We start from the raw sequence: 9,383 nt of genomic DNA, 5'->3' as shown, positions 1-9,383 counted from the left end.
AAAAAAAAAAAAAATTTGGTATGAATGTAAAAGGGTTGGAGGGGATGTTTTAAATAGCCAGAATATAGAGGTATATGCATGTAACTTACTTCATCTTGGTTCATTTTGTTTGATAATTTCGCCACTAAATCCTACCCCCCTCAAATTTTCTTATTTTTTCAAGGTTGTCCAATTAGATGTTTCAAATGTCAAACCTTTTTTTAAAAAAAAAAAAAAAAAACTTTTGCAGAGCTGTCCTGTGTACAAAATATTGAATATTTTGGGGCAATCCAACTGCTCTACACTTTTGGCCCACTATTATGTATAGGGTAATTCGATATAACAAACATCAAATCTCAACTTAGGTTTTGCTTTAATGTATTAGTGGTCGGATGTTTGTAATAACGAACTACTTTTGAAGAGTGAAAATACTTTAGTGCGGTTGTGTTTGTAATATCGGACATGCTTTGAAGTATAAAAAAACTTTGAGAAAAATAAATACATATCTGTTATATTAACGATATTACAGTTACACCTAGTAATTTATGTTATTACTCACCCGTCTATTTTTTATCTTCCATAACGTTTTTTTTTTAAAAAGGCACTTTTATCTTTTTTCAGATGTTCAACATCCGAATTTGTGAAAAATTCGGATGTTCAACATCCGAAAACAACCATGGCTACAACAGTGACTTTTCTCAATTTCAGATGTTGAACATCCGAAATTTCAGATGTTAAACATCTGAAATATTGCGCGCCAATATGCATAGGCGAAAATTTGTATATTTTTATTTTTATAAAGTTGGGAAAAACCGATCATTGAAGCATCATTTTATTGTCCCTTAATACAGTTAACCACAGAGCTGAAGATATTGACTCGCTATTTGGACATGATTGGTACCCTTCTTACTCTTTTTTATACGGTTGATTAATTAAAGTTTGTTTATTATTTCGTGAATAAAATTTGTTGTGTATTTTTTTATTAATAAATATAATTTGTTTAATATTGATGAAGTTGTTTTTTTATATAATTATTTGTTGTTTGTATCATGTTGATACATTATATTCCTTGTTTTGGCTAAATAATTGTTAAACTTATTTGTTTGTATTAAAATTTGCTGTCTATTTTGTGTTTATATGAGTATTTATTGTTTTCTTTTGTTTAATATTTATTATTCGCAATTTTAGTAGTACACTATTTCAATCTATTATGTAATACTCAGATTTTATGAACCCTGGAGTAGTTAGAAATATCCCAACTTTTGGTAAATTTTTTGTATTGATTTTTTGTAACACTAATTTTGCTATTCATTTAATACATGAGTATTGACGATGGCTACTGGGAATTTTAGTAGTACACTATTTCAATCTATTGTGCAATACTCAGATTTTATGAACCCTAAAGTACTAAAAATATACCAATTTTTTATAATTTTTTTGTATTGATTTTTTGTAACACTAACTTTGCTATTCATTTAATACAATAGTATTGATGATGGCTACTGAGGGAGTGCAACTGGTATTCCGATATGGGGGGTAATTTGAGACGAATGCAGATGACGAACGTGTTATTTATAAATGAAAAAAATTGAAGGTCACCAAGTATAATGGGAATAGTTACTTGGAGAAACTAAAAAGTCATTTTACAATTTAAACCAAGTGTAATCCAAGCAAAATAGCTATTATGTACCACAACATAAGTCTATCTAGTGGGCTTGATTTAATTGATGTTAGTGATGATATAGATGCATCTTTTATGCTGGGAAGGGAATTTTCGAGAATTGTAGTGTATATTGCTGAGGCATGACAATAATCTGTTTCTGAGGGGCCATCTTCAAGGAATATGTATATCTACAATTTATTTTTTTCATTTGTAAATTGCTTTATTCTAATCGTTTATGTGCTGAAATTGTTGCTTCATCTTACACTCTATTTTTTGTCAACAGTCGGCGTAACGCTTTACCTGAGCAAGATCAAAACATTGGAGTGGTGTCCAACCTGAGCTCATACCAAAGCGTAATATGGAGGACATTGAACCACTAGAGAGTCTATGTAGAGGAGTTGGTAACGAGGTTCAATTGAATGTTGCGCAATTTTTTGAAAATGTTAATGAATACCGGCATCATCTAGTTGATTTTGCAATCCACAACAATTTTGTTTTGAAGTTTGACAAAAGTGAATTAGGACGGGTATAGGCAAGTTGCAAGGTAGATGGATGCACATGGCAAGTGCGATGCTTACGAGTTGGCAAGATCGCATACTTTAACGTGAAGTCTATGATTAAGGAGCACACATGTAGTGGCCCAATGGGGAGGGTCCATCAGCCACTAGCTCGTAGTGATTGTGTGGCAAAAAAAATTAAAGGCCGCCTTCTTGACCAACAAAAAATTAAAGCAAAAGACATTATAAAGGATGTTTAACATGATCACGAGTGGTTAAGCTTTCCTACATGCAAGCTTGACTTGCTAAAGAGATGATAGATGGATCACATAAACAACAATACCATGAGCTCCCCATGTATATTGAGAAAACCATACATGTTTTCCATCATTTTGCATGCGACATATGGGAGAGAACTTCAATGGCTTTATAAAGAGGTCAGCAAATACTGAAGTATTGATGATGCTGTTTTGGAAGGCTGCTCGTAAAGCGACCATTGGTGGGTTTGAAAAAATAATGTTTGGTATACAGTGTGTTGACCCAGAAGCATATGATTGGATTAAGAATATTCTACCCAAATATTGGGTAGATGCTTATTTTGCAGGGTCTAGATATAGTCATCTTACCTCAAATATGGTCGAGTCTTTCAATGCTTGAATTTTATCGGCTTGAGAGAACCCGATCATTACAATGTGTGAATAAATAAGGGTACAGTTGAAGACCAAGTTTGAAGAGAAGAGGGAGTTAGTTAATACTTGTAGGCATGCTAGTACTAAAGGCCCAATCATTACTTGACATGCGAAAGTGAAGGCTCGATTTTTGCACACAATTATATCCGCCATGGACACACAGTTTGAGATCCACTATTTTCAGAAGAAGTACGATGTCGATTTAACACATTAGACATGCAGTTGTAAAAAATGACAACTCAGTGGCATTCAGTGTGTCCATGCTATTGCGGCCATTAACCATATGCATTTGGATCCCATTGTGTACTGCCTTAAGTATTTTACAGTATAATACTTTAGAAAGACATTTGAAACTCCCTTTGCGCCTGTCCTGGATGATATTGAGTTGATTGGCATTTACAATCATACAATGTTGCCACTAAGGACTACACGCCTTCCCGGTAGGCTAAAAAAACAATGAAGGATATCTGAGACGGAACATCCAAATCACCAGGCATTTGAAGTGCAAACGATGCGACGCAGAGGGTCATAATAAGAGGACATGCAGAGAATCGATAAAGTGAACTTGATGTTAATATTGTATTCTTGTATGGAATTATGATTTTCATGAATTAATGAATTGAGTGAATATTGTGTTTTTATTGTCAAAATTATGTTAGTGCAATTGGAATTCGTTGTTATTATAAATATTATAATGGAAAATTTAGAGCCCCTTCTAAAACTATTATGACTTTGCCAATCATTGTTGTCATGTCCATGTATCATTCTCATGTCCATGCATAAAACCTTGAAGTCCATTTATTTATCTTGACAATGCATCTTGATGATGTCCATATGATCAATCTGATGTCTAAACAACTTTCGGATGTTGAACATCCAAAAATGACATATTTTCAAATGTTTAACATCCGAAAATGGCACTGTCAAAATATAGGAAGTTATGGATTTTGACAATCTTTTTTCAGATGTTGAACATCCGAAATTGTCATATTTTGACATGAAAACTTTTTCGGATGTTCAACATCCGAAAATGGCATATTTTTCGGATGTTCAACATCCAAAAATGTTTTAAGTTGCTATACACATTAAAAAATGGTTGTGTGGATGGAGCTAGGTCTTCTACAGCCCGACTACTTTCACCCATCCATCATGTCCGGCCTCGTCAAGTACACCTTTGTCCTGATATTCACGTTGTAAACTTGTCATCCTGGCTTCTATGTCAGCCATATCAACAGGCATAAACTTAAACAATGTTTCAAACACGTTGTTAACGCGATTATAAACTTTCGGATACCACTTCTGTCTAAATGTAAGTGCATCTGCTAACATGATTGTAGATGCCTGAACTGCACTAACCTACACAAACAATATTACCTGACTAATATATTTAAATAATTTCATACAACCAATAAGTAAATACAAAACTATAAGAATTTGTAGGTCAATATAAACATACAAACTGGTCCTCATAACCTCGAGGTCTCATATATATTGTGGTTCATGAGCAGGAACCACATCTTCTGCTTCTTCTTCCTAGTTATGAGGTTGTAATATGTCTTTGGGTGGGTTAACGATATTATGTATTAGAAGATGGGATACTATATTGTATCAGGCTTTGTACTCCTCTGAAGACAACCCATTGTCAATATCTACTTGAATATTAGGCATCATGCGCTCATGGCAAGACAACTAGTGGTGGATTTTATCTACATTCACATTTCACCAATCTCGGTGTCCACCTTGTCTGCTAGCCCTCTTACTAACAACCAAGGATTTATAGGAATTCCCTATTTAGCTCTAAATTGCCTATGTACTCGATTTGACATGTACGACTTGACAATATCGTCAAATATAAGTGTCGTTAGGCACATTGCAGTTTCAAATGCCTCATGTCTGTTATCTGAAATGACCTCATCAACTTGAAATAGGGATTCCATATTACTTATTATATGATATGCAATCAGTCAATAAAAATAATTACAAATGATTAAATACATTTGAAAGTAATCAATATCAAATTATACACTAACCTCATTAGGTTGGAGGTTATCGAATTATACACTAACCTCATTAGGTTGGAGGTTATCAAATTATTGTCTGATGAGAGGCATTAGGTTATGTAGATTGCCATGATATTTCTTCGGGGGTTCTCATCTTTTGGCCCTAGGCAAATTTGGAGAGATATTATGCGGTATGGGCCTCATATGCATAATATGCTCATATGACCAACCCTGCAATAAATTCAGCAACGAAGATTATTTAATAAATTCAACAACGCTTATGTCATATACAAAAAAAAAAGGTTACCTATATGAGAGTGGCTGAACCACTAAAATATCTTCGCTCGAAGGTACAAGCTTTTCCTAGTGAGCGATAAAGGAATGTAAGGGCTACAACACCTCAAGCATATTTGTTGGCTCCCTTAATATCTTCAAAAAACTGCAAGTACCTTGTTGACACTGTTGAAACTGATGCATCAGTGAATATGGTGACACTGATGAGGAAGAGCAAATATGCTCGAGTATATCTATAAACTTGAATAGGGGTTGCATTAGGTGGCCATTCCCTAAAATTCACCTTCAACTATGTATGCTTCAGGCTTGTCAGGTTGCCATCAGGGACTATACCCAAATTGTTTTCTATATACTGTTGCAGGTCACTGATAGGACGACATGTAACTGACTCGCCATTCACAGCCAGTCCTAATGTCTCGTATACATCAAATAACGTTGGTGTCATCTCACCAATATGAATGTTGAAATGAATTGTATTGGTCTGAGAGCGCCACCTCCTTATATTAGCTGAGACTAAAAGGATGATCAATTCGGCCTGACTAAATGATAGACAAGGGACCCAACCCAGACACGTTAACTAATTCAACTTTATCTTTTGTTAATTTCCATTTATTTAATTGAAAACTCTTCTCATCAATTCTAATATATTCTTTCTCATGAAATACAACAAATAGACAACATATTAGTCCGAATACATATACATGTACTTCTCATAGAATGTTTGAACCTGAGTACAATTTATTGAAAAATAACAAATTAACAGAAAGGGCAGATGAATATATGCATATACTTGTCATTCCCATATAAAATATGATGCATGTCAGGATAAAGTTGTAGCAAACTACCTAAGGACCTCCTGGATATCCTCCATCAGGATGTAAATGATTCATATTCACTGAAATCTCATATGGTCACTATGTCAATCAGAAGGTTACATATACATAAATTTACTGGATAACAAATGAACAAACAATAATGACATGCTATTATTAAACGAAAAAATTGATTGTTTCTTGAAATTTAACTAAATCTCTAGTTGGTCCAGGCCAACTTGGGAAAGTCTCTAGTTGGCCTAGTAGTTTTCTAATTACTGGTAATTAAAGATTTGTTTTATTCAAAATTTATTATATCAAACCACCTAAAAACAACCACCCGTTGGTAAACTATCACTGAAAAATCTGGATTAATACCTATTTCTAACACACAACTTGCATATATCAGGTTAACCATTTTAACCATTCAATTTTATAGATTCAAAAGAGGAGCAATAAGCATTCAATAGAAGACACCAATTTCCCAAAAAGAACAATAGGAATTAAAAAAACCACACAAATTTCACCAACACAAATCTTCACTAATTGGGCAACCATACATTTCATAAAATTGATAAATTTATCAAATGCAACTAAAGGAGTCCAATATTATATCAAAAAAGTGAATAAACAATTAATAAATTCACACCCAACAGTAAAAATAATGTAGAGAATAGTCAAACTGATGTATTTTTAGGGATACATCATATACTGAATAACATCTATACTAATGTAGTTTTAGGGATTGAGTAAGAAATTCACTCCCAACAATAAGAAATCGAGTAACTTCTATACTAATGTATTTTTAGGGATGCATCATATACACAACAAAACCTAGGAAAAAATAAAATAATCAATAGTAAAATAAAACCACCAAAATGATGCAGAGAATAGTCAAAATAAAACCACCAAAATGTAACTTCTATACTGATGTATTTTTAGGGATTCATCATATGCACAACAAGACCTAGTAAAAAATAAAAAAACCAATAGTAAAAATAAAACCACCAAAATGATGCAGAGAATAGTAGAAATAAAACCACCAAAATGTAACTTCTATACTGATGTATTTTTTGACCATTAGATGCATATAATCACTAGGACCATTAGATGCGGAGTAGAGCACAATGATTTATTTGAAATAAAAAAAATAATGAAAAACAAGCAAAACCTTGTTGAATAAGATGAAGGAGGTTGAAACTTCGAAACAGCAGCCACGGTAAATTTTGAAGATGATGCAAGGTTTACAGTAGCAGCGAGGGTTTTCGGATGTTCAGCTAGCATTTTTTGGAAAACCTCACTAATAGTAGCAAGGTTTTTTTGTTTGTTCAACTATCAGTCATTTTCGGATGTTCAACATTTGAATTTTTGATATTTTTGGATGTTCAACATCCGAATTTTTGATATTTTTGGATGTTGAACATCAGAAATGGGAAAAAGCATCATTTGACTTGCGGCTAAATTCGGATATTCAACATCCGAAAATTTGAAAAATTTGGATGTTGAACATCCGAAAATGGGCAAAGATGTATTTTTTAAAAAATAGCGTTATAGAAGATTAAAAAACGGACAGCTGTAGAATAACGGAAACTATTTGGTGTAATCGTAATAACGTAAACTATAACGGATTTCTACGTAATTTTCTCATAAACTTTTAAGCGTAGTGGTGTATGTTGTTTCCATTATCGAGTCGTCCTACAAATGGGGTCATCTTATATCTTAGACATCACGCAGCTATGCGAAGATCAAAAAATCAAAAGTAACAAATAAAACTGGCATGATATTTGAAATATGGAATCAAGGGCAAACTTATAAAATGGTGGGGGTTTGGGACCGAACTTATGGAGTAAGGGAAATTTTTGGTAATTGTACTTAGTCCATACCCAAGAAAACATTTTTTTTTTAATGAAAACATGGGATAAATTATGTTTTAGACATTTTCAATGGAAAGTGAGTAACGTCGTTTGGGATGAGAAGAACATCTATGGAGGCAATTTCTCAAAGGTTGGCTGAGAATCATGTTGTTCGACTTCCATTATTTCCTTAAAAAATAGAAGTTATAAAAAAGGTTTCCACACAACGTAAACTAAAAAAATAAAAAATAACGAGATTTCTAAAAGGTTATGAAAACAAAATAAAGCCTCGTACTTTTGGCAAATGAAATATCCATAGATCTAAAATTAATCTCCAAACCAACAATAAAATTAGAAACAAAAAAAATGATATATATATTGTGGATATGCAAACACTTATTTTTTAGGGCAAAATAGACGGCTTAGATAATTTATTATAATATGTAATATTTTTAAAGCTTGAAATCCTATTTTTTTCACAGCCATAATAATCAAGTCGAGATGATAGATGTAAATGTTTTCCAACACTTGAATTGTAATTGGAGATGATTTATGAAGTAAAGTTTTACTTATTTTGATATAGCTACATCCCTATCAAACCATGTTCCAAATAAAAAAGAAGCAATCATCAACATGCTTATCTATTTAAAAGTCCAAGGGCATGTTTATTTGCTGGGAACGGGGGCTTAAAAAAGGGGCATATCCAATAAATAGCAACAAGTACGTGTTTGTTAGGTGGGAGTGCTGCAGTATTTGGGAAGTGGTAGCACCCAAATATCCCACAATTTGAGATGCCACATCTTCCATAGAACTGGTAAAATTAAAAAGGCTCCGTCCCATTTTTGTAGTCTACTGTAAACATCTACTCCTCATCTACCTTCATCTCTACTCTTCCCTCTCTCATACTCTCGTCTCCACTATTTATGTAGTCTACCGCAAATGCATCGTGTATTTTTCTAAAATAGAAATGAGTAAATCAAATATAAATGTAAGACTATTACCTTTGTTTTTTTTTTTTTGATCTAAATTGTAATTTTGTTAGACACACCATGGGTGAAATATGAATTAAATATATGATATTCATCAAGCACCACAATATCTCATTATGTAGGTGCCTAATTAAGGCGTTCATAATTATGATAAAAATGTTTGGGCTTAATGTCGACCTTTAGGCTTATTGTTATTAAAAACTCACTTCTCTCTACAACTTGTCTGTATACTAGTTAGCGTTTCATAATATATATCTCTCACCAATCCGCTCTATCATATATATATATATATATATATATCTTATTAGCTACTCTATCACAACTTTTCTCTATATAAAAAAAGATTATGTATTTCTTTAAATTAATAATGAGTACGTAAAAGTCTTTTTTCTCTTCCTTTCACATTTCTCAATCAATTGCTTTAAGTAGAAAATCACCTCGATTTTTTTTACGTCCCGTACATAAACCCAAATTAATTTCAAAACCCAAATTAATTTTCAAATATTCTAGTTCTATGTTTTTAACTCACCAAAAAAAAATAAAAATAAAAATAAAATAATGAAACTAATATGAGATCTCATGCCCCATCGAATTGCGGCCCTTTTCC

The sequence above is a fragment of the Amborella trichopoda genome, chromosome 2 (assembly GCF_054954075.1).
Source record: "Amborella trichopoda isolate Santa Cruz 75 chromosome 2, AtrichopodaSantaCruz75HAP2 v2.0, whole genome shotgun sequence".
Lineage (NCBI taxonomy): Eukaryota > Viridiplantae > Streptophyta > Magnoliopsida > Amborellales > Amborellaceae > Amborella > Amborella trichopoda.
Note: the sequence above shows the minus strand (reverse complement) of the source record.